The sequence below is a fragment of the Acomys minous genome (genome assembly GCF_964271855.1).
Source record: "Acomys minous genome assembly, chromosome: 1".
NCBI lineage: Eukaryota > Metazoa > Chordata > Mammalia > Rodentia > Muridae > Acomys > Acomys minous.
This window is the reverse complement of record NC_140483.1, coordinates 106,651,100-106,677,483: the sequence shown is the minus strand read 5'-3', so window position 1 is coordinate 106,677,483 and position 26,384 is coordinate 106,651,100. Positions and strand designations below refer to the sequence as shown.

Below are 26,384 nucleotides of genomic sequence, written 5' to 3'. Positions count from 1 at the left end.
AGGAATGTTGGAAGCAGCCGCCCCCGAATCAAAGGGAGGTAGGAGTTTGGATTTCAAAATGTAGATGTCACATTTCAGTGCAAACTACTCCCACATTTAACAGTTTATCAGCATGACAAGACGAATCTTTTATCTCCCGTGGGGTGATTGGGGGCGGGGGAGCGGTTTGCTGAGGACGTTGCCCTCAATAGATGGGCTGTAAAAGATTTTTAGTGTTCCTGGGCATCCCACCGAGAGTTCCCTCCACCCCTAAGGAGCGCAGAGACTTGTGAAAAGTAACGCACAACCGGCCACCAGAATAATTCATTCGCTCTACCTTCCCCGCGGCACCTCCCACTCCTCTCTCCGTAGCAGTCCTTTCTCTCCGAAAATCTCAGGTTACTGGGCTGGGGAGTTCTCGGACCTCCCGTCCCTGCCCAGCCCTCCGCCTCCAATCCGTAAGAGACACTCAGCCCCAGCAATTGGATTGGGCAGCCTGTCTTGACACAGCACTGTGCTGAGTGCTTGAGGACGTGTTTCAACAGATGGTTGGGGTTAGTGTGTGTCATCACATTCGAGTGGGGATTAAGAGAAGGAAGGCTGCCCTGCTGGAGCTGTGTGGTCTTCTCCAAGTGAGAGTTGCAGGCAAATCCAAGTACTTGGCTTTGAGGGAAGAAGAGGAGGAGGAATTCATTTGCAGCAGCCACAAGAAAAGCAGTGTTTTCAGGTAAAGTAAAAGACACCAAATCAATCTCTCTCTCTCTCTCTCTCTCTCTCTCTCTCTCTCTCTCTCTCTCTCTCTCTCTCTCTCTCTCTCTCTCTCCCTCCCTCCCTCCTTCCCTCCCTTCCCTCCCTCCCTTTCTCTCCTTCTCTCTCGCCGTAGTTTGGAATGTAATGCTTGCCCAGCACACTTGTCAAAGCCGGTGCTCGCTGTTCCATCAATGCTGCTATTGTACGGCTGACAGATAACAGAGCGCATAGCTCCAGCTTGGCTGTCTTTGTAGCGCTACCGCTTCTCATGCGTTGCTTTTGAAGGTGTAGCGAAGAAATTGTCTTTGGGAGCCCGGGTGCCTTTGAGATCCCCGTTATAGGCGCGGAAGAGTAGGTGCCAATCGTTTCTCGAGGATGGACCAGGCCAAGAAAGCGTTTGTTTTAGCCGTGACCCTTAAGAGTTCACTTTGAAGCTGTTCCGTTCTCCTACCGATACCTAAAGATTCTTTTTAAGGGTCTGTTACCGGCTTGCTGGCGGAGTCGGAAACGCTTTGTTAACCGATTTGTGCGAGGTAGATTGGGTCGATTTGTGATGAAGCAGGAATGATTTTTAATCACTTTTGGAGACTGACTAAAGTCTGGGAACTCCTTGGGTGAAAAAGGGCTGGCTACCCTCGGTTGCGGTCTTTGGGTCGACTCCGAAACAAAAATGCTTCGAGCTGGAAGAAAAGCAGAGAGGGGAGGAGGTAGGAGGAAATCGCTCCTTAACGTAGCCCAGTTGCAGCTGCAGGGGCAGCAGATGGATGTAATTCACTTGCAGATCTGTGTGTGAGTTTTACAAGTCAGGAAAAACTAAAGTAGCCTATCTGGGATGGATCATTAAAGTCGCTGCATTTATAGGCTTTAAAGAGTGTTAATTAAATGTAAATAGATGTTCAGCCCTGGTTATAAACAAATAAACAAACAAGTTTTAATTACAAATTAGTCACTGGAAATTAATGGTCATCCGGGTGCTCAGATACAGTAAGTGAGCTGTCATCTCATGGGTGCCTAACTGCTCTACCCAAATCACCCAGCAGGATTTAATTTAATGGAAGATAACAAGGGACATCAGATGCTACCTCTGTGGCATTAAAAAGAAAAAAAGCTTTTCAGATTAGTGCCTTATTTTCGGAGGGATTAAAATGGTATTTTTATTTTTCAAGTGTTTGCACAAGATGAGGGCGTCTGAGTTCCTTCTCTGACTGCACTGGCTTGCTTTCCGTGAAGCCATGCATACCTGTGCTGTGTGAGAACCTGCTCCTACAGGGTAGGGACAGCGAACCTGGTCCTTACCCTTTGGAGATGAGAGATGTTTGTGTTTGTACATGACACTGCATTTGAGCTGTTTGCAAGTAGCAGCTATGTAGTAGGCAAAATAACAGCTCAAATGCCCAGGACTCTGTGACTTGAGTGTTCAACTGGTTAAGGTCTCCAACATCTCTTCTCAAGTGGCATTCTTAGGTTTTCGTGCCGCAGACTTTTTTTTCTTCAATCACCTTTTAAAAAATGAAGGCTAAAACAGGATCCCAGTATGGTGTTGAGGTGTTGTTCTGAATGTCCTGTGGCCAAGGTCTGGGGCGTCTTGAGTGAAAAGCATTCTCCCACCAGTGAGGCTGAGTATTACTTAGGCCCAAGCATTCCATAACCAAAGTGAAATGGGACTTAGTTCATAAGCTGAAGTCATCTGGAATTCCATTCATTCCATGTTGGGTCTCAAAAAGTGAAGAACGAAGGGAGGTCCGTGTCCCATCAGGACTGGAGCCTCCTACAGCATGGAGCAGGCACAGAGCTAACGGGCCAGGCCATTTGGTACCACTGCAGCGTTATCTCAGGACAATATGATATCCTGATGTCATCACAGTGGTTTTCTAACAAAGGCAAGGGCAAGGTTCTGCTTAGGAAAGGAAGCCACTCAGGAGCCCCAGGAGCCTATGCCCCCAGTGTGGAAATGGATCACAAAGTTGTCTTGTCAGGACCTAGGTAATATACATAGGAGACTGCCATTATTCCCAGCCAAAGAACCACCTGGCCTGTACAGCAGGGTGCAAACAAGACCCGAGTGTTGGAACATAGTAAATTCACACCTTGAAGACACAAACTCATGTTTTTGTCTCTCTAACAAAGCAGTATAAGATAACTCGTTGAAGGGAAAGTGTTTCCTTAAAGACAGTGCCCGCAGGTCAATCTCAGTCTCTTGTCAAAACCTGGATCTACCCATCTGCCAACATCAAGAGACTTATTTGTGGTGACTTATCACATGCCTCAGTGTGACACTTGGTTTCTTCCTGACAGCATTGTGCTCCTAACACCTGGAGTTCCCGTCATTATTCTAACAGCGGTAGGAATGTTGGAACACACTGGGGTCCCTCTCTCAGTGTGTCTTGTAGCTGTGCCCTTCTATCTAATTTGAATTACTGGTGACATTTTTGAGAGATGGCTGGAAAGCTTGATTCATGAAAATTACAAAACCCCTTTTTATGGTAGAGGTGATTACTGAAATGCATTGATCAGGGAGGGTGCTTATAGATTATAGATATAGACCTTCATCAAGATGCTAAAAGGAGTGTCGGTGTTCTGCTTCCTTGTGGGGAACCTTGTGGGCCATCAGACCGATTGTTGCAGCCGTTTCCGTTGTCACGGTTCAGCCAAGTGGCAGGGGTGACACTTTCCCCCCCTAACTCTCTGTGCATAGAATAATGTTCGGGACTTGAAATTTCTCTGCTCTTTCAGTCCACAAAGCAGGATTTCCAATGCTGAGCTGTGTATAGTGTTAGACCTCCTCCCCAGCCTTTGCCATGTGTACAGATGACCGTACGGGCCCAGTGTGAACATCTGGCTCTTCTGCATGCAAAGCTGTGCATGGCTCAAAGTGAGTTTAAGGGGATTTCAGCTTTATAAGCTATTCTAAACGTTCATATTTTTACCATTATTGACATGGGGACAAAGAAGTCCCTGTGTAAAATTAAGTATGAGGCCATATGATAAACTCACCTTTATATTAGATCCATGAAAAAAAAATTGAAAGAAGGTATTTTTCAGGAAAAAAAATGACTGAAAATATATTTCCTGTTTTAAAATATTTTAGATTCAGTCTCACTATGCTGGAGAGGAAGGGCCAAAGCCTGTGAACATGCCCCACCCCCCGAGTCTCTTTCCTGCACCCCAATATTTCCCTCTTCTCTACAGCCAATCTGTCATCAAATCCTATGAGTCCTTCCTTTTAATATATCTTCCACATCTGGCCTGCAGCCACTGCCCGGTGCAATGATTCTCTTGCATCTGGGCTGTCGCAACAGTCCCCTAACTGGTCCTCTTTGTCTTCGTTTCCCTCCTTTTGGGAATGTGCTGGAGATTGATGCCAGTGCCTCAGGCACACAATCTACATGCTCGTCCACTGAACTACACCTTCACACGCTGGCCCACTGTTGTTGAGCCTCGGTTTTCCAGCCATGTTCCCACTCCATGCCAGAAGATCAACAGCTGTGTCTTACCTCCAACTAAGGTGGCCGGGTCAGTGTCCATGACTTCTAAGTCTCTTCGTCCTGATCATTTTTTTTATCTTGCTGACTGGGAGGTGAGCTCATAGCATCTGAGGGCCTAAGGATGGAGTCCAGGGCCTCCACGTGCTAAGCTAGTGTTCTCCACATGGTTCTTTCTGATTCTCCTGTCATAGGCCTGGGTATGAAAGGGTCATTTCACCAAGCCTCTTCTGCTTACTCTTTTTTCTTTTTTAAATTTTATTAATTTATTCATATTACATCTTAATAGTTATCCCATCCCTTGTATCCTCCCATTCCTCTCTTCCTCCCATTTTCCCCTTACTCCCCTCCCCTATGATTGTGACTGAGGGGGACTTTCTTCCCCTGTAGATGCTCATAGGGTATCAAGTCTCTTCTTGATAGCCTGCTATCCTTCCTCTGAGTGCCACCAGGTCTCCCCATCCAGGGGACGTGGTTAAATATGGGGCATCAGAGTTCATGTGAAAGTCAGTCCCAGCTCTCCACTCAATTGTGGAGAATGTCCTGTCCATTGGCTAGATCTGGGTAGGGGTTTGAAGTTTACACTAGCCCAAGGGGCATGTCCCATGAAAGTCTTCACTTACCAGGAAAGTGAGACAGAGGGGAGGACATCCTATTGGGACTCTAGGTGAGAGAAGCATGGGAGAATGGCAAAACAGAAGGATCCAGAGGGTCCTAGAAACCTCCAAGAAGAACATTGTGATGGGCAGATCTGGGTCCAGGGGTCCTGCTCAAACTATGGCACCAGCCAAAGACAATACATGCAGTAATCTTCTACTAATCTTTCAGTGTTTTAGCTTGATCTCTACATTCTCCCCAAGCCCCACTCCCAACCTCTCCCACCGATGGCAGCCTTCCAGATGCTGTCCTCACTGTGCCTAGCATATAGACTTTAGTTTATATCCAGCTTTGCGATTTGCCTATTTTCTCCATTGACTCCTCAGGGAAGGTGACAGGGACTAGCCTGTTAATATGTTCGTCTCCACCAAGGACATAAATAAATGGGTGCTCATCAACTCACAGGGACACCCAAGCATTGAAAGCATTCTCTAGTGATCCCCACCAGAGCCATTAGCCAACTCTGAGTGCTTCCTCTGCACCTACCCATAACCAAAGAGGAACAAGGAGGACATTCAGTTGGTTTTATTTTTATGAACCCTTAGGGGTAGCATAACTTTTAGTCAGAATGAGAAATGATTGTCCCAATGCAAGACTGTTAGGTGAAAAATGTCCATCTCTTTCCACATGCCTTGATGACTCTGATAGGAGTTACACCTATGAGCTGCCTCTCCGTCACTTAAAATCCCAGCTATAGCTGTAGATCTGAATAGGCCAAGCCCATGTTCAGAGATAATATTTATCATGCGGCCTTGAACAGGGGAACAAACAATGAATTGAGGATGGATACAGGGGTACATACCATAGAAGGCTGTGAAATATATATATGCAGAGAGAGAGACAGAGAGACAGAGAGACAGAGAGCATATCTGATACCGATGATTAGAAACCATGGGAGTTGACAAATGCATTCATGGATTTACATCTACAGTGTAGGAATGAGCTCATCTTTTTCATGCCAGTCATCCTTTCTGTCTAGTCATGTGGTCTACCCAGTTAGCATTTCCAAAGACAAGGGGAAATCGAGAAGGTAGGGATGGAAGGAGAAAGAAGGTCGTTTTGGCAGTGAGTGATTAGAAGCAACTGTGTGGCTGGACCTGTGAGGTCCACGCTGAGAGATGGAGCGTGGTGTTTGGAGGAGCAAGGTCCTGAGTTCAGCACTAAGATAATGAAGACCAAGGCCAGCCAATGTGGACCATTCTTAGATACCCTTTCTATTACTTCTGACATGCAATCTAGAAAGAAAACAACAGGGCTTAAGAGATGGCTCAGCAGTTAAGGGCACTGGTTGCTCCTTTGGAGGATCTAGGTTCAATGTCCAGTACCTATTTTGTAGCTCACACCATCTATGGCTCCACTTTCAGGGAATCCAAACCCCTATTCTGTCTTTCTCATGCCTCAGGCAAGCAAGTGATTTACAAACATACAGAACCACCCCGCCCACCACAACCTCCACCACCACCACCACACACACACACACACACACACACACACACACACACACACACACACACATTAGGTCAGGCTTCCAGAAGTAATTAGTTAAGAAAGACAGCATCTAGCAAGACAAGGAAAGGACCATCACCTCCGAAGCAAATTTAACACAAAGCTAAATGCAGTCAGCCTGAGTTCCTTGCTAACTCCTAAACTCTATACTTGCCAGGGAATGTGGAATCTTCCATTGGTGCCTTTTTCCCAGAAGTTCACCTAACCAAGAAATTCTCTCACATAAGCTTTGTATTCCACTTAGCAAAACATATTTATGGACACTGGTCAGGAGCCTGGAAGGTCAAAGGACCTGATTTCCACTCCAATCTCCTGGGCTGCCGCTGCACTGGGTTCCCCACCCTGTCAAAAAGCCAGAGGCTGTGCTCCAGAGGACCACCTTCCCCTGCAGACTTTTCTCTAGAACTTTGAAAAGCAACTGACACTTAATTGTTGACTCCATCTTCAGCTGTAGCAACCAAGCTGTTCTACTTTTCCCTTCAAATATGTGGGTCCTGGATCCCCAATTACTAATGTACTAATACTAATATTTTATTAATTTATAAAAGGTAGCACTCTATTTTCAAAGTTAAAACATTGTCTGGTTTGGTGACATCTTGAGACGATCTTATTGTGTAGCCCAGGCTGCCGCCAAACCCACGATTTTCTTGTCTCAGCCTCCCATGCTCTGGGCTTATGTCCATATGGGCTTGAACTTCACACACATCTTTTCTATCTTTTCTATTCTCGTGCTCTGTCTTTTCTTTCTTTCTTTTCTTAAACAACACAGGTACCAATGTAGGAAACAGTTTTTATGTTTCTAAAGTGTGATTCTTAGGGACAAAGAGACACGTCTCTGTTTAACTGTAGTGGTTGTGGTTGGTTCAGACATTGTGTTTTTGGGTGAGACATCTTCATTTTCGAAGGCAGAATCTCCCAAAATTGGAAAGTCCTGTTGTACAAATTCCAAGACAAGGTTAAGAGTTAAAATCAGAGGGAATCTAGGAACTACCAAGAGCCATGTGCCTCCTTGTTTAAATAAAGAAGGCTCCACTGAGGTACACGCGTTTGCCACACAAGCCTGGCGACCTGAGTTCAATTTCCTGAGTTCAATTTCCAGAGGCCAAATGAGAATAGGAGAAAACCAATTCCCAAAGATTGTGCTGTGACAGCACAGTACACACGTATGCACGCATATATGCCTGCACGCATAATAATAATTAATGAATTTAAAAGAAAAATTCTCCCTCGGCATAGTGGCACTTGGGAGGCTGAGGCGCTGTGATTGCTACAAGTTCAAAAGCCTAGCTTGCGCTTCATGATGAGTTTTCTAAGGTTACAATGAACTCAGGAGCTTTAAGAAAAAATTTAAGAGAACTGTGTGCTGCTGTAAGGAGACTCAACATTTACACACGTATTTAAGTATAATTTGAGATCAGTAAACATGACTCAGCTAATAAGAGCCCTTCTTGCTCTTACAGAGGGCCGGGTCCAGTTCCCAGCACAGAGGCGGGGGTTCACTGTAACTCCATTTCCAGGGGACTTAACGCCCTCTTCTGGCCTCTGTGGGTACTGCATGCACACACTAACATTCTGTTAGTCACATAAAGTAAAAATAATAAATCTTTTTTAAAGCACATGGGTTGAATTTTCTGTTGCTAAGGAATTGGCTGTAGCTAGGATGGTGGCTCATCCCTGTAATCTCAACACTCGGGATGGTGACTCACAAATAAGTGAGAAAAATCAACCCTGATATTTCTCTCTCATTACATGTAGTTTGCTTTTGTTTTATTTCTCATGTTTTAAGCTTTGACCCATTCTTAGGTTGCCATGGGCCAAATCTTCACTTGATTTACAAATCATAATTGTGGAACACCAGTCCTTTGGCTGCAATTAGATGAACTAGTGGGGGTTTGTTTTGGTTTTTTGTTTGTTTGTTTGTTTGTTTCTTTTGTTTTTATTACTCTTCTTCCAAATAGTGTTTCCAGAGGCTAGAAACAGAATCTTTCAAGAAGTTGGGACAATCCTTCACTTCCTTGAGGGAAACAGCCCCTAATACCATCCAGTCTTTGTGTCTACCCATTTTTTCTGGGCAATAACAACAGACCCTCAAAAGCAACATGAAACTCGAATGAGAGTTTCCAGGCCTCCACTCTGCTCCTATGATAGGATGTTCTAGCTCAAACGACATGGCTTGCTGGCTTAATTCCAAGTACTAAGGTGTGAGCTACAGCAGAATCCCATGAGGTACGGAAAGGGTTAATCATGTTCAGAGTATGTACTTCTGGTGGTACATTACAAGTGTGAGCCTGCAGACAGCATCTTCCAAATTCATGCCACAAATGCCGCTTAGCACACATACATCTTTCTACAACATAGCATGCTCTTTAAGAGACTTCCTGCCCATGTCAAGCCTTCTCCTTAGCCTTCACCGGCCAACAAACAATCCTCCAGTGAGAAGAAAGAACATCCCAGAGACAGATGGGCTTGGCAGCATCCAAGAATTTGAGAAAGTTCAGCCTTTAGCTTTCATCTTACAGGAAGCACATCCCAGAAGGAGAGGCCCCCACAAATCCTGTTCTACATTTCCCTCCTGAGAGCTGCCTGCTGGTAAAAGCAAAGAAGGTACATTGGACACAGCGGCAGATAGTAAAGTCTTTGTATATATACTAGTTGTTTTTTTAAAAATTGGCACACCTTGGGCTTCCTATGCATGACCAACTCTTTTCTCTGTATCTCTGCATTTACTAAGGGGATTTGGGGAGAGCACTCAGCATCAAACAGAGCAGAATCCACTTTCTAGCTGTGGCGTCCATGTTCTAAGAAAGAGCCCTGCTGGGCCCCCCTAAATAGATAGAACCAGAACCCAAAGGAATAAATAAGAAATAAGACAGCATCACCTTGGCTGAGAACCTCCTGTGTGTGGAGAGCACAGAATGACATCGGGGATCCTACTTCCCCTGAAGGGATATCTGGGTTTGCTGTGTGGGGAAGCACGCATACACCACACACACACACACACACACACACACACACACACACACACACACGCACTCCATAGCAGAGAATTGTGTGATAGCATGTCAGTTCTTAGTGCTAATTAAATGAAAGGGATGCCGGGGAGTTCAAACCCGAGGTTGGCTGAATACGGTTCAAGGTCCATATCCTGATGGGTCAGAATGTGATTCAAGCCCAGGATTTCTGAGCTACCGTGCTTGGAGACACTTTATTTATTTACCTTTTCTTTTCCTCAGTTTCCTTGTCTTTAAAGTGTGAGATGACTGTCACACAGCATGAGCCACTCTAAGTGCACAAAGGCATATGCACACTCTTCCCCCTTCCCCAGGTGACACTAGCCTTTCAGCACTTGCATTTGTACATTTGTTTGTGCCCTGAGGGGAATCTACTTGTCAAGGAGAAGGGCAAGGAGAAGAAATGGAATGACAGAGAAAAGGAAGAGAGGAAAGAGAAGATGTGGCTTGTGGTTGACCGTGCAGCATTTTATCACTCATCTATGATAAGCGTGTCCTGTCCTATTTAAACCAAGCCAGATTCCAGACTCTCTTGACACAGCAGGCAGTAATGCTGGGGTTGCCAGTTACACCAAAGCCTTAAAAAGAAAAGAGGGGCCAGGTGAGATGACTCAGTAGGCAAAGGCACTTGCTGTGTTAGCCTGGCGGTCTCAGCTCCATCCTAGCAGCGCATATGGTGAAAGCAGAGAACTGCTCAGCAAGTGTGTCCTCGCCTCTTCCAGAGTGCTGTGGCATGTGTGCGCACATAAGCATAAACACACACACACACACACACACACACACACACATACACACACATACACACATATACACACACATAATAAAGTACATGAGGGTTGGGGGTATGCCTTAGTGGTTAAGAGCAGTTACTGTTCTTCAAGGGACTGAGGTTAGAGTCCCAGCACCCAGAACCACCTATAGCCCCAATGTAGCACATCTATTGTTTTTCTGCTCTCTGTGGCGCCAGGCATGATCATGGTACACATACAGACGTGCATGGCGGTAAAAGTCCCACAACACATAAAACAATTAAAAAGAAAGGAGAGAGACGGGGGAACAAGTGCCAACAAATCTGAATACCACTTTACAGAGGTTTGTTCTTATTGATGCTATGTCAGTGAGAAAGAATGGGTTCGGACACATTATTAAGGAATTGACACTGGAGTCTAGTGTCTAGCGTGACCATCTGTGCCTATAATCCCAGCACACACACAGGGGCCAGACACAGGAGGACAGCAAGTACTTTTTAAAAAAACAATGTTTGTTTTATTTTAATTAATGTATTTATTTATTTAATTTACATTTCAGTCATAGCCTCCTCCCTCTTCTTCTCCCAGTCCTACCCTCCTCCCTCTCTTCTCCCCTCCCCTACTCCTCAGAAAAGGGGAACCCCACACACCCACTCACCCCAGATCATCAAGTCACATCAGGATTGAGTTCATCCTCTTCCCCTGTGGCCTGGCAAGGCAGTCCCATAAGAGGGGAAATGATCAAAAAAGCAGGCAACAGAGTCCATGTCAGAGACAGTCCCTGTTCCGGATGGCAAGTTCTTGATTGGCGTGGGCATGTCAGAAAACTTCCTTCCTCTTGACATAAAATTAAATTAAAAACGTATAATACAATAACCAAATTTGGTCACCCAAGACAAAGACGACACCAAGTTGCAAAGGCCAGGACACAGGGATGGTAGCTCCACTAAAAGACACAGCGGCATTGGACTGGGATGTCACTGCGCAGCATCACCAGCCTCAAAGTGACAGAGGTTATTATGTAGGAGAGGTGTGTTTCAACTTTATAACGCAAATATGGCTAAAAACCTGTGAACATAGGCTGAAGAGATGGCTCAGCATAGGCACGGATATGCACCGACCCCACCCTATCCCCACCCCACCCCCCACGCTTCTCTTGCAAAGGACCCAGGTTCGGTTCCCAGTGCCTACATGACATTTTACAACTGTCTGCAATTCCAGATTCCAGCGCCCTCATCTGGCCTCTTTGGGCACTGCATGCATGCGGCGCACTTACGTTCATGCAGACAAAACACCCGTGTGCACAAAAATAAATGAATATTCAAAATATGTGAGTACAAATGCCCACTAATAGGGTTTAAACAGACGAAATCTAATTCTGATCATGGATAGACATGGTTACAGAACTAACACATTTCTTCTTAGACTGAAAAGAATCTTCTCAGATTGGAAAGAAGAGAAGGAAAGGAGGAGAAAGAAGGGAGGAGGGAGAGGGGATAAAGAGAGGAGAGGCAGGAGGGGGAGGGAGAGAGATTATTGATTGGCCAAGTAAAGTTCTGGTATTTCTAAATCTGAGGAAATAATGAATTTTCAAGTCAGAACACCAAACTACTGCAAAACACTTATAATTCTCTTCTTTCAACTAAGATAAAGTTGGTGGAAAGGAATGTAAACTTTAAAGAGAGTCCAGAGGCAAAAAGAGATGAAATATTTAAGTTGCTTCTGCTCATAAACCTTCAGATTTTACCATGGAAGAGCTTGATTGATAGCCTCTTACAGAATGTATAAATGACATGTTTTACAAGTGATATACAGACTCATAGACTCCTGTCTTCCCTACAAAACAAGTAGTTCTTTTTTTTAAATGTTAGTTCGTGTGTGGCAATTGTACAGATTTGACATTTGACACATGTGTACAGTATGCAGTGATCAAATCAAAGTAATCAACATATGATATAATTCTGAATTTTAAGATTTAGGAAAAGGTTCCAGGCTGGGCTGGAAGTTACTGTGTAGCCAAGACTGGTCCTGAATTCTTTAGTCTCCTGTCTCTACCTTCTCAGAACTCATGTTTTCTCTTTTTATTCGTTTTGTTTCAATCCTGTAAGTGCCTCCTGAAAACAGAAGACCCATTCCTTAGGCAAGCAGCAAGCTAATGCTGTAGATGGATTCCTCTTTAAAGAGGAAGACTGTGCCAATCATTGTATGTATCCTGGGGGCACTGGGACCAAAGGAGCATAGAGCTTGAGCCAGCATTATTTCCAACTGAAATATATTTCTTTTAAACATTTTTTTATTTTATCTTTAAGTATGTGTACATGTGTCTGTGTGCATGCTCGTACAGGCATGCATGTGTTTGCAGGTGCCCGGGCCAGAAGAGGGTTACCAGATTCCCCGGAACTGGACTTTCAGGTGACTGTAGGCCATGAGTGGTGCTCTGAACTGAGCTCAGATCACCCACAGGGCACTATGTGCTCTTTACTGCTGAGCCATCTCTCCGGCCCTTAACATGCATTTCCTATTCATGAAAACGTGTGGAAATAGCAATGGCCATGGAGACTTGACAGCATTTTGGTTCCTCAAAAGGGAGTTGGGTTCCAGTCAAGGTTTTAATGAAGACTTTGGCCTGGATTGGGTTATACAGCTGAGTGCTCTGAACCAACCGCTTTGGCTCCTTTGGGAGCACCGCCAGCTAGAGTCTCAGAACCTGTAATCTATTTCTCACTCAGGCTTGCTGGGCATGAGGGCGTAATTGACATGAGCCAGTTTATATTTGAAAGCCATTAATGCCTGGCAACTGACCTGATGAGACATCCAGCGCAGGGGCGGAAGACATAATATGCAAGCTACGAAGTCAGATCAATAGCACTCACGCGCAACAGGTGCAGAGCCTGAGCTGCGTGGCCTCACGCTTCCCCCAGCACCCACTTAGCTCAAGGCGAAGATGTCTTTGAAGGCAGGCTACATGACAAGGCCGCAGAGCAGGAGCTACCTATTCAGGGACTTGTACTGAAACAGGATCTCATGTAACTCAGGGTGACCCCCAACCCCCCAGTACACCCAAGGATGATCTTGAACTTTCAGATCCGCCTGGCTCCGTCCCAGAAGTGCCAGGATAACAGGTGTGCACAGCCCCATCCAACTCTCTGAACGGCTTAATTTTCAAATTCCAATTCTGAGTTGCCCTCCTGCAGGTTAAGTGTCGAGACCTGTCTATCGGAGTCACAAAGGCTTCTTGAATTGGAGAAGTTCAGAGTTCTTCCTCAAGCAAAACTAAATAATGAAGTAGGGGGAAAAATAATGCTTTCTTGCCACAAAAAATAGGGGCAGAAAACAAAGAAAAATAAACATGAAAACGTTCATACTGGGCTGGGGAGATTGCCCAGCTGTGTTTGCTTTGCCACATAGAAAACTCAGCCCCCTTCAAGCCACATTAAAAAACAAAACACCTCAGGTGGGGTGGCAGCGTATGTTTGTAAATCAGAGGGGTAGAAACAGCTTTATCCTTGGAGCTCATTGGCTAGACCAACTAGCCTAGTCTATTTGTTGAGCTCCAGACCAATGAGAGACCCTGTCTCAAAAAACAAGGTAGATGGTACCAGGGGAATGACACCCATGTCCTCACATGCATTTGCAAACCTTTGAATGAACACACACACACACACATGAGCACAAGAAAACATTCATATTTAACAACAGTTGCTCTGATTAGCCATTTTGCTCCAAGTACATGTAGTAATCTATCAGCCCATCCCGGTCTACAACCGGCTCGGGAGCAGGAGCCTAGAACTATAGGAGTGGCCGAACCCTTGGCTGAGTCTTCGGCTTCATGTCAATTATATTTCCCACGGAGCAAACGATAAACGAAAACGCACGTTTCGTTGTTTCCTTGATAACTTTTCAAGCCTCAAATGTAAGTGAAAGCAGCATGCTGGAATAACGGCAGTAGCTACCGCGAGGAGAAAGAAGCCGGCGGTGCGAAGGGAACCGGTAAAAACACTAGGAACCTGGGTCCCAGCATCAGCTGCTGCCAATGGCATGATTAGAAGCCAAATGATTTTATCTCTAAGAAACATGTTTCTTCACTTTCATTTTGCCGTCCTCTACCTCTAGATGACAACACTCTTCTTTTGTATTGGCAAGCTCTGCTCTTTCCTTAAGCATGAAGAAATCAGCTGTTGAGCAGGGGTGGTGACCTGTGTCTGACATCTCACACCCGGGAGGTAGAGGCTGGAAGACGAGCTTGAAAGTTCAAGGCATGCTTGGTCTACATAGTAAGTTCTAGGCCAGAGAGGACTAGATGGTGAGACTGTCTCAAAGAAAACAAAACAAAGATATCCTTGCAACTAAGGGGGTGAGTGGGCTAAGGACTAAAAGCCTGCAGCTCCTTATGTCTCTAAACTAAAGTCTACCATCTCTGGGAACTCTGCTAATCTTACATGCCTTTGTGGAGTGCATCTTCCCTCAGAAGGAATTTTCCATGGCATCCCTCTATTCGAAAGCAGCTTGTTAGCAGTTTTTACAGCTTCCACTTATGAAGGAGCACACGCTTTCCACATCACCGTCAGACTCCCTCCCTCAGTGAACTTTTAGGCTCTTGACTGAACTGGCCTGGGCACCCTGAATTTTTACACCTTGCTTCTGTTATAAACCATGTGCTCACACTGCATTCTGAGCCGGGCCTGGCTCCCATAATGGTTCCGTATGGCAAAACTCACCCATCTTGGTTTGAAGAGAAAGATTTCAGCCCTCCCGCCCCGCCCCCATGACATTAACTTTCTTTCCCAAGCTCTTCCGGCCACCACTAATTTCCTCTTCTGTGTGCTCTCTTTCCACTTAAAATTTTGTCATCCTTTTAGCTCTTTGGCTATTTGCATTTATTTGCTATTCCTCGTACGCTGTCCTTGGATTATTACACTCACTAAGGCAGACGTTGAGGTTTAAACCTGTGTTGTCAAGCATGGCTTGGATATCACACAGCCTTCCATGCTACAGACCCTCATTACAGTCACAAGAGCAGTCAAAGATAGCTGGGCTAGAAATTATACTTTGGTCATTGAGAATCTCAGTACATTAATCAGCCCCAAACCCGGTGCTACCCCAGGCGTCTCCTGACAATGTGGAAGACACTATCACAGACACTGATTGTCTGGCTCGACTGTTTTTCCGTCTTCTGCCCACATCACACTCCGGGGCAGCCTTAGAGCCAGCTGGATTCCAGCCAGAAGCAGATGCAGAGAGACAATAGGCCAACTCTGACCTCCATCCTTCTTGATTAGATGTGAAAGTGTACAGCTGAGTGTCATTCACACGCCAGCCCCTCGGAACGCTATGTTATCAATTAATTTCTCTTGAGAGCTGAACCGGAGAGACTGTGACAATTATGGTTTTGAGGACCTGTAAAATTAGAGCCAGATTGGATAGTTAGGGAAGGTGCTAGAGGGAGCCACCCATCGACTGTCTGCTGCTCCTATAAGCTCTGCAAAGAATCAGTCTCTCTCCCTCCCTCCCTCCCTCCCTCCCTCCCTCCCTCCCTCCCTCTCTCTCTCTCTCTCTCTCTCTCTCTCTCTCTCTCTCTCTCTCTCTCCTCTCTCTCCCTCTCTCTCCCTCTCCCTCCCTCTCTCTGTCCCTCTCTCCCTTCCTCCCCACCCCTAGTCCCTCAGTTATAAAGGGGTTTGACTGTAAAACTTACTTATCTAGGAATGGAAATCTTTGTAGGACAATTAGGAGGCCACATAAGAAAATATAATTTAACACATTCTGTCAACGATAGTGAATCTTATGTGCTGATGTATCTCAAATAATTTGAAACTGGGGGATTCTAGGAAACTACAGAAATACAGAATATTGGAAGTTTGTATATCTTGGAGAAAATCAAAGGAACTTTTATATCTAAAGAAAGATATGGTGAATTTGTGGAGAAAACTGCCAGAAAATAACAGAATCCTTCCATCTTTTGTTTTTTGTATTTTTGTTTTGTTTTGTTTTGTTTTTCAAGACAGCATTTCTCTGGGTAACCCTGGCTGTTCTGGAACTCACTGTATTGACCAGGTTGCCCTCAAACTCAGAGATGTACCTGCCTCAGCTTCCTGAGGGCTGGGATTAAAGGCATGCATTTGGCCACAGTTGTCTCCCTACCTCCGAGAGAGAGGGAAGGAGGGAAGGAGGGAGGGAGGGAGAGAGAGAGAGAGAGAGAGAGAGAGAGAGAGAGAGAGAGAGAGAGAGAGAGAGAGAATTCCACAACCCCAGGTCTTATTTAAGAGTCCAAATTAAAGCTGGAGAGGTCCCCAAGGCTTTAGGGCACTGGTGATTCTTGCAGAGGACACAACTCCCGCTCCCAACCAGTTGCAACACCAGTTCCAGGGAGATCAGGCACCCTCTTCTGGCTTGCGTGAGCACATATAGAATGAAATAAATAAAACTTTAACAAAGTCTAAATATCTTGATTACCAGTGGGACTGGTGTGAGTTCATGTTTAGTTTCCGTTAAGACACAGGGATGTGAGATTCATGTTTTTGCTCGACCATGAACATTTTTGCTAAGTTCCCAAGTGAAAAACTGGACACCACAAGGAATTGTAGAAAGCAAAAACTCTTTCCCAAATATATTTCTGGTGAAAAATCTTTTCTAAAACAAATAGCCAGCACTGTTACTATGGAGAGTATATATACCTTTACATTAAAGAACTTTGCTTTTCTGTTCATTTGTTTTGGTGTGTGTGTGTGTGTGTGTGTGTGTGTGTGTGTGTGTGTGTGTGTGTGTGTGTGTCTATCTGTCTGTCTGTCTGTCTGTCTGTCTCTGTGTATGTTGGTTTTGTTTTTTGTGGGGTTCTTTTGGAGACAGTTTGGCCATGTAGCCCAGGCTAGACTCAAACTTGCTAGAATCCTCCTATGTCCTGACTACAACCCAAGTGCTTAGATGACAAGCATATACTACCACACTCTTTATAATGGCATTAAAAAAATAATAAACATGAAATGCTACTCATCACACCTTCTAAATGTGCTCACTGAGCTAAGCCGTGGGAACTTAACTGTTGGGATTGCAGAGAAGAGGTGTCTCCACTGTGTACCAGAAAGACAAAGTCCATAAAGCGCAGACAGCATTGGCCTGGGTCTGAGGACCGCCTGGAGGGGGGGCAGTAAATGTTAAGACTCCAGGCTCCAGTGGTGGACACTCATTACAAGGCCCTCCCGTCAGACGGTGACTGAGGTCTCACCCTACCCACAGAACTCACGGCTCCTACTTCATTGCTCTTGTATTTTAAAAGTGTTCAAAACATAGCACACATTGTCATTAGTGGACAAATGGGCTGCGTGTGAGCAGCTGAACTGTCACTCAGGAATAAATCATTTGGAAGATTTCCCCAGGTCATGGAACTCTTCCAAAAGCATGGAAGAGCTAAATTTTCTACACTGCAATAAATACACAATTGTAGATATAATTATGCATCCGTGTAGCTTAGATTTAAAGGTGATCTATTTGCAAAGAAAACAAAATTAATCACTATTGGTTTATAAATGTATATCATCATACGCCTTACCTTACATCTTTCACTTTGCATCACAAAAAAGCAACTTAATAATCTGAAATGAGAAAAGATTTCTTGACAAGGAGCAAGTGTGTGCGTGTTGGGGGGTTGGTTGGTTGTTTCGATTTGCTTTTTTTACTTTTTGAAAATTGTCTTGGTTTTTTTTAAGTGTTCCATATTTCCTCTTTGTTGTGTGTATCTAAAGAAAAACATTATGATTTTCAGAGCAGTGAAGGAAATATGCCATAGGAAAAAACAGTGGTTTTGTTGGTATATTGGGGTTATTGCTCATGTTTTAATTCCCTGGAAAATGTGATGACTAATCTGGCTAGGATTATGCAAATGTTGGATTTACCTAGATTTACAGTTTCTGATAGGTTGTTTCAAAGGCAATGTGGCAGAATGATAACCCATTTTTGTATGGAGGAAGTGCACTACAGTAAGTGCTGAAAAATGACTCTCTGGTCACGCCTTCCATGTGCACAAGAACAGCACTCACACCATCTCCCAAAACACATGAAGTGGCAAACTGCTAAAGTGAAAGACTGAACCCAAAAAGGCACCTCATGGAACGACAACTCGAAATGACGACAGTATATGGTGAAGGACTCTTTCACAAGTTTTGAGCCTGTTGAATGCAATTTGATTTTTCTCCATAGCATATGCAATGTACATTTTTATTTCTTAAAAAAAAATGATATGTTTACTTGGAAGGAGGCATGTCATAGCACACATGTGTAGGACTGAAGACAACTTTTGGGGATGGGTTCTTTCCTGCCACTCTGAAGGTTCTGGGGACAAAACTCAGGGCCAGGGCTTTAATCCATTGAGCCATCTCTCTGACCCCAAGTACACTTTTTAAAATTTCATATAATAGCTGACACCTAATACTTTGTAAAGCACTTTTAAACATTTTATTTGGTTTTAGCAACCTTATGGAGAATGTCACAAAATTAGATCCCTGTGCCCATTCTTAAGGATAGGAAGCTTGCATGGAGAATACACACCAACATGTTAATATCTAGGCAATAAGAACATAACCTGTGAAGATTAGACTCTATTTGTTTTTTTTTAATTAATTTATTTTTTATTACTTTATTCAGATTATAATTCTCAACATTTTAAGAAAGGAAGCATAGTTTTGTCTTCTTATATTTCTATTCCCTTCAGTACACACACACACACACACATACGCACACACACACACACACACACACACACAGTATCTGACTTGACAAAGTACCCATACATACATCTTATTTTCTCTTTTCAGTATAACAGTCAATAAATTACCCAAGATAGTCAGCGGCTTATGTAAAATTGACTTTGCGTGGGTGTTTATGCCCAATTGTCGACTGGCGTAAGTGTGTTCTGAGCCTGGTACACATGCCCAGGCAATGACGTTTGATGGGTTTCATGGATCAAATGCATCTTCAGTGGGTGGTATTTTTAACTTCCCACATCCTGACAGGGCTGTAACCCTACCATAAACTGAAGGATACAGGTACAGGAGGAGAGTGCTCTTTACAAAGCAAGCCAATTAGGATAGTTTATCAACCACAGATTAATCTTTGTAACTGGCTTCTTCTTGTGCTATAATTTCCCATTAAACTTGCAACTCTTTTCAGCTATTATGCAGGTTTTAGTAAAGAGACGTGGACACAAGGAAGTGAAGTGATTGCACACGCAGTGGAGCTGACGAGCCACAAACTGAACAACTGGGATACGCTTTCTGTAGTCTGTTTGTGTAAACTAAAAAGTTAACTTGCACTTAAAAGTTTTTACAAACCAGGGTCATGCCACCTACTGGTCAGTCACCAATACTCAGTACCAGCAGTCGAGGACAAGTCCTGATTTAGTTTTGGGTGTTTTTGAGATGGGAATCCCATTGTGTTTTCTAGGACAAGCCTTAAATCAGACTCACGCAATCCCGTGTCTGCCTCTAGAAGAGCTGGCATTGTAGGTATACCATGCATATATCTTTTCAAAGTTACCCTTGTTTAAACATCACACCATCCACTGTAAATGGTCTTCATAGACCCTTCTGAAATTTGATCTTCATGATAGCTTAGATGAAGGCTAGATAAAAGTAAGTGTCACTGCACACATTTTATGGATTAAGAAATATAAGAAGTGGGCTATGTAGACACTTAGCAGTGTCTAGACAAAGACCTATTTCCTACCTTTTATAATCAGAAGTCTCTAGTAGATTTTTAAGCTATGATGGAGCAATTTTGCATTGTGAGCAGAAGCCAGGGCCTCATGCATTCTACAAGCAGATATTCTACCACTGAGCTACACCCAGTCATCCAACAGAGCCTGCTAACATCCGGGTGATTTCTCAAGGGCTTGGGCTGTATATAGGTTGGTGGTATAGCGCTTGTCTAATGTGTGCAAGGCTCTGACTGATTTCCCATTGCCTTTCACCAAATGACTATGTGAACCTTCTATACCTGTGCCGTGTTTCCTAATACAAAAACAGCATTCACTTAAAAAACAAGCAAACAACCAAGAATGATGCCTGCATCACATAAATATATATTTATTAAGCTAAGATTTATAAGAGACAAACTTATACATTATGTAATATTTTGTATTCTTAGGTAAAACACATTGAAATATTAATATTTAGTGATATAGTGCCATAATGTGTACAGGTGACTTCCAGTGCATTTAAGAAAAGGGATATTCTCTCTCTCTCTCTCTCTCTCTCTCTCTCTCTCTCTCTCTCTCTCTCTCTCTCTCTCTCTCCTTCTCCCCATCCTGTGTGTAAGAAGCTGAGCTCTGGAGTTGGAGCCCCTCCAGCAACTCAATAAACATATATACACCAGATGCTCCACTCCCTACCATCCCCTGATTAGTACCTTTATTCATTTATTTTTTAAAGTTCTTCTAAAATGTATTTATTTGAGCATGCTACTACAGCTATCTGGAGCTCAGAGGACAACTTTCAGGAGTCAGGTCTCTCCTTGTGCTATGCGGGTCCTAGGGATCAAACTCAGGTCATCAGGCTCAGCAGCAAGTACCTTTACCCACTAAGGCATCTATCTCAGTGAATAATATATACATCTATATTCCTTAAATTTATTTTTGCAGTGGTGAGGATTGAACTCAGCTTCTCCCAGTGCGGAATAAGAACTCTGCCCCAAGTGTCATCTTCATTCTCCCCTCTTGTCTTTAAGCCAAACTTAGAGGCTAATCAATTGCTAAATTTTTTTAGCCCTGCAAAATTCTTTCAAGAACATAGTTTGTAAGGATGTATATTATTATTAAGAGGCAGGTTGAAAAATCTTATCTGAGTGCACAGCAGTCTCAGCACACTCTAAACATTTAATAATTGCTTGTTTAATGAATGGATGATGTTTAGAGTTCTCTATTAAAAAGCTTTTAAGACATTATGGCCTAAATACTTAAACATAAGACCTAAAAATTAAGTTGGCTCAACTAACCAAACTTCAGCTTTATAGCAAAGCACAGTTTCAAAGCCAGAGAAAGAAAGGGAGTGAGAGAGAAAGAGCAAATTACATTTTTAATGATTAAGTTGCCCCTTGGGAAGCTGAGCTGCCCTCTTGATGACTTGACAGATGTGTCTCTGACTGGATAACTTCGTGTAGCTTCTAGTCACTTGTCTGTATGAAAAAAAGAAAGAAAATAGTCCAGGTGCACTGCTGGTTAGAGTCCATGATTTTTCCTTCCTTTTGCTCTAAGCAGTTAGATGAAGAACTCAAAACTTTGGCAGAGAGCAGAGCAGGAACAAACCCAGCTTTAGGAGACACAGGCACTTCCCCACCAAGCAGTGAGTCTGGAGGGGACTAGTCACATATATGTTGAGGACAAATGGTGATAAACACCTTTCCACCTTGCCTCTTTTCTTTCCTTCTTAAAAACAAAACAAAACAAGCAAACAAACAAACAACAACAACAAAACCGTAGACAACCAGGGTCTCACTATGCAGCCTAGCTGACCAGGAACTTGCTATGTAGATCAGGCTGTCTTAAAATTGCAGAGCTCTGCTTGCCTCTGCCTCTGCCTCTTGAGTGCCACACTGCCCACCCCTCAGCCTTCTGAAAACACACTTCCAGTGGTCCCTTCTCACTCTGAAATTTCAGATATATCCCCCCTCCCCTCCCTAAATAAAACCGGTAAGAAAAGCAAACCTTGTCTTAGTTCAGGAATTCCTGCACAGCACAGACATTTTAGGCACACACCACACTCCCCTGCACTGTGAGGGAATCATGGGTAAAATCTGCATCCACTGGAGTCAGGCAACCTCACTTGGTTACTCAGGTGTAAAGCCTACATGGATCCCTTGCATGGATGCTTAGCCCCTCATCACGTCTCTTCCTGCCTGCCCCCTTGTCCCTGGCTCAAGCCTTTAGCCCCAACTTCCTAGTAGACAACTCTCAACCCCAGACAAGTGGCCCTTGGGGGCTCTGCACCCTGAGGCTTTTTTTTTTTTCAGCCTCAGCACATCCCTATCCGCTGCAGTGCTGTGGCATCTGGGCTTCCATCGCTTACACCTCCTACTTCCTCTTTGGCCTCTACCCAGTCTCTTCTTCTTGCCTTCCCCCAACACCTGCTCCTTGGCAGGCATGAAACCACATTAGCAATCTGTGCCTGTGCTTGCTTACATAAAGACCAGGTGATAAGCCTGATGTAGTTTGTACTGGACATCTTTAGCTCTCTGTTGGTCTACCCTCCCCTTAGTGCACCATTTTTTTTTTAAGGATTAGATCTTAAAATACTAACATCAAAACATTTCATTGGGAGCTCAGGAGCTCAGGAGATAGTTTAGTTCGGAAAATACTTGAGACCTTGACTCCAAGATCCAGGAGCCATGTGGAAGTAGCCGTGCTTTTTTAAAAAAAATTTATTCATATTACATCTCAATTGTTATCCCATTCCTTGAATCCTCCTGTTCCTCCCTCCCTCCCGCTTTCACCCTACTCCTCTCCCCTACATCTGTGACTGAGGAGGACCTCCTCCCCTCTATATGATCATAGGGTATCAAGTCTCTTCTTGGTAGCCTGCTATTAGCTGTGCTTTTAATACCAGCGCTGGAGAGGTAGAGACAGGCAGATCCCAGAGGCTGGACAGTAGGCCAGGCCAGTAAGAAACATTGTTTCAAAACTCAAGGTGAGCCGGATGTGGTGGTACACACCTTTAATCCCAGCACTTGGGAAGCAGAGGCAGGTAGATTGCTGTGAGTTTGAGGCCAGCATGGTCTGCAAAGCGGGTCCAGAACAGCAAAGGCTAATACAGAGAGACCCTGTCTCGGAAAAAAAAAAAAAAGTCAAGGTGCATCTGAGGTGTGTCAGAGGAAGTCAACCTCTGGTATGGACTTACACAAACATGTGCACCTCCATACCCATACACACACACATGCACACACAAGAACACACAAGCACACATATATACTTGCTTGAAACTTTCATTTTTTTTTTCATTTCCTAAACCATCAAAGGACTGTTTATTCCTTGATCTAAAAATCACATTTAGGTTACTATATATCTGTATATTTTAAACAAGGACGTCTGTGTGTGTGTGTATACATATATATGTTTAGTCTGGATACACACACACACACATATATATATACATACATATATATAATGTATATAATATATATATATAATATATATATATATATAAAATCACAATTATGTTGGGGTAAGTAGTACCAGGGAGTGGACAGGACTTGCCTCATGCTGAGCCAGTAACTCTATCATACAGCTGTACCACCAACCCTTGCCTTTTTTTTTTGTTTTTATGTTTAATCCCAAAGGGCTGCTGGAATCACCACTCAGCGACCCATGGAAAGAGTATGTGTTCCCATTCCCTAGAAAAGGTAATTCAGACTCTAAAATCCCCTGAGGAGGAGCTTCTAAACAGTAAAGTTTAGGCATTACATGAAATGCAGTTTACATTTTCCAACAACTTATACCTTTTTTTCCCCCAGATCAATTAAACTTCCCACGCAGCTGGAGTGCTTCCTCTATAGTTTCCTAGGCTTTCTAGGTAAAGAGATTTAAAAAAAAAAAAAAGAAAAGAAAAGAATTTGCTGTGAAGCTGTGGAGGAATTCAAGAGTGAGATCCCAGTAAAACCTTGTGCAATTCCGTTAAGAGTGGACAGAGGCTCTCCTGCAGGACACAGACCTGCCTGCATATTGCTGCACTTTGGATGCCTCAGGAGCAACACTGGTCCCACAGGCTCATGCCTAAGGCAGCCCTGAGACATCTAGACGAGTCCCAAAGAGCACTACTGACTGTCTAGAATGGGAGCCTCATACACAGGCGGTTTGTGAGGTCCTGTTGCTGTTCTGAGTAGGCTAGTCAGCTGCCTGCGCGTTCAGCCTGTCCCCTTGATCTCCGCGCCCTCCTCCGCGCCCTCCGTTCCTAGTAAGTGCAAACGGAATTCATCCAGTAAGTGCGTTATGTTTTCCTCCTGTAGAATGGCAGTCTTTTCCAGCGTCTCCTGCACGTCGTGCCGACTTTTAACCAACTTGAATCTACACGTCCTTAGGAAGCTACCGGAAACCAATTCACATCAGTTAATTCACATCAGTCTAAATAATTTCTCCTGACAGATTACTTCCGTTCTAAGCCCCAAGTACTTTTTAATTCTAGGCCGGTTATTGCTGAGGATAAATGACTTCACATTTCTCATAAAGATGCCAGTCATTAAGGATATTAACACGCATTCTTTCCCCTTGGGTGGAGGGGCGCTGTCGCTTTAGCAATGTTGCCACGTCAGCCTTCCTATTGTCAAACACAGCAAATAATGAGAAAATCAATTTACTCTTTAGAATTAGTCAAGTGAGGAATCCTTTGAAGTGAGGGGGTGGACAGGGTTTCGTCTGGCTTCTAGAATCACATAAAAGCTCATACAGTATGTATGTTGATAACATGTTATGAAATTTAACAAGAGCTAGTCCGTACCCTTATAATAGAGGTTTGATGGGCAACGGATGTGGCTTAAAACTAATATTGTGTGTTCATATATAGATCACAGCATCTAAAAGACAAAAAGAGTGGGGAAGGCAGAGTCCCAGTGATGAAGTCAGTCGGGAGGTCTGAAGATGTCTTTTTATTCTGTGTAACAAAATCCAAGTGAATTTGTTATTAAATATTTTTGAGACAGAAACTGCCACGTTAGCCCAATTGAACTGACCGTGAACTAACTATATATAATGAGAAAGAAAGACACGTAATATGATTGCATGTTCTCTTTCACTGGAGGGGCCTAGATTTAACTCCATATACACGTGATTTGAAGGCAGAAAGGGCACTATTTGGGAAGAAGACAGATACCACCTGGAGTAGGGGCAGGGTAAGGGATGACGGCAGGGGATAAATATGAGCAAAATGAAATGAAATGAAAATGTCACAAGGAAACCCAGTATGGTGGCACACACCTTTAATCCCACCGCTCAGGAGACAGAGACAGGCAGATCTCTGAGTTTGAGGCCAGCCAGGGCTACACAGAAATCCTGTCTTGAAACACCCCCCCACCCCCTCACCCCCCAAAAAAGAAACCCAATATTTCATACGCTTACTAAAATCTCTTGAATTAAGTTTTAAAAATATAAAAATGAGATTTAAAAAAAGAAGAAGATGAAGAACTCACTACTTAGCCTTGCCTAACCCAAATCTGCAATCCTCCTGCCCCCGCACCCTGAGGGTCCGGTGCCAGATGCAGATGGGCTTTGCATGAACACCTTTTCATGACTGGAGGATCTTGTATGTGCAGCTGATAGAACTATTTAGGTCTTTATTGTGTAGACTGAGCCACGGAGGAAAGCACCTCATTAACCCTCAGAGTGATCTGTGCCCTGGCAATGGCTTACAAAGTTCCCCAGCTCCCTCTCTCTACCCACAAAGGGAAGATTAGGCTGTCGCTGAAGAATGACAAGCATTTCATATTTGGAGATGACTAAATAATGAAGTGCTGGGATTCTATAGAAATACAAGGAGAGAAGAAGATTAATTTCAAACCAAAGTCTAGTGCAAACATGACCTTTCCATTGTAAATCTCATGGACAGGAAAGAAATTACAGCCGAAGCTTTGTTCCTACGGCTGAGAATTCGGAAATATATTAATAATAGGATGTCTCAGATGGAAAAAAAAACCTGTTTATTATAATCTGCCATCTATGGAGATGAGAAAAAATTCTTTCTGCTGCATTTTCCTGAAAGAATGTAGTTAGTGGGTTTAACTGCCAAACATGAAAGGGTCATCTTTTCATCCTTTGCCTCCAGGCAGGTCTGTAGTTAAAGCTTTCTCAAGAAAGAGAACGTGCTACTGACCTCCCCCCACCCCAGGCCTCTAGGTGAGCAAAATAAAAATTAAAAACGGCAGATGGCGAGGCTCAGGGGTGTTGAAATTAATAAAGGTTAGGTCTGGCTGACGTTGTTTGAGCTAAATTTCATTTCTATTTGTGAATAGCACAAGGCTTAGCAAAAGTCCAAACATGGTCTGTTTGGCAATAGGTCTGCGTAACAAATTCCTTTTAGTATTAGTATTAATGTCTGGTCATTGTTTTGTTCTCTTCACCAGGGTGGGGAAGGAGGGAGTCCCACCCTGGGGCTCTGTGGACATTAAGCTCACAGCACCCGATGCTGAGCAGATAACATCCGCCGTTGTTATTTGTCATGTGCTCGCTGCTTAAGGAAGTAGATACAAGGCCTTTAGCAGGGTACACTCTGGGGCTGGGAGCA

The 26,384-nt window shown here is 43.9% G+C and overlaps 1 protein-coding gene across 3 annotated transcripts in view; it reads left to right on the top strand.

Moving 5' to 3' along the window:
- Positions 1-239: 239 nt before the first annotated feature.
- The window catches only part of SULF1 (sulfatase 1), a 161,350-nt gene continuing 135,205 nt past the window's right edge, over positions 240-26,384 (top strand). The window contains exon 1 of one of the 3 annotated variants that reach the window (XM_084773252.1): positions 240-706. The gene's annotated coding sequence lies outside the window, so the exon portion shown is untranslated. The remainder of the gene's footprint in view (positions 707-26,384) is intronic. The other 2 variants (XM_084773250.1, XM_084773253.1) reach the window with 2 other exon arrangements.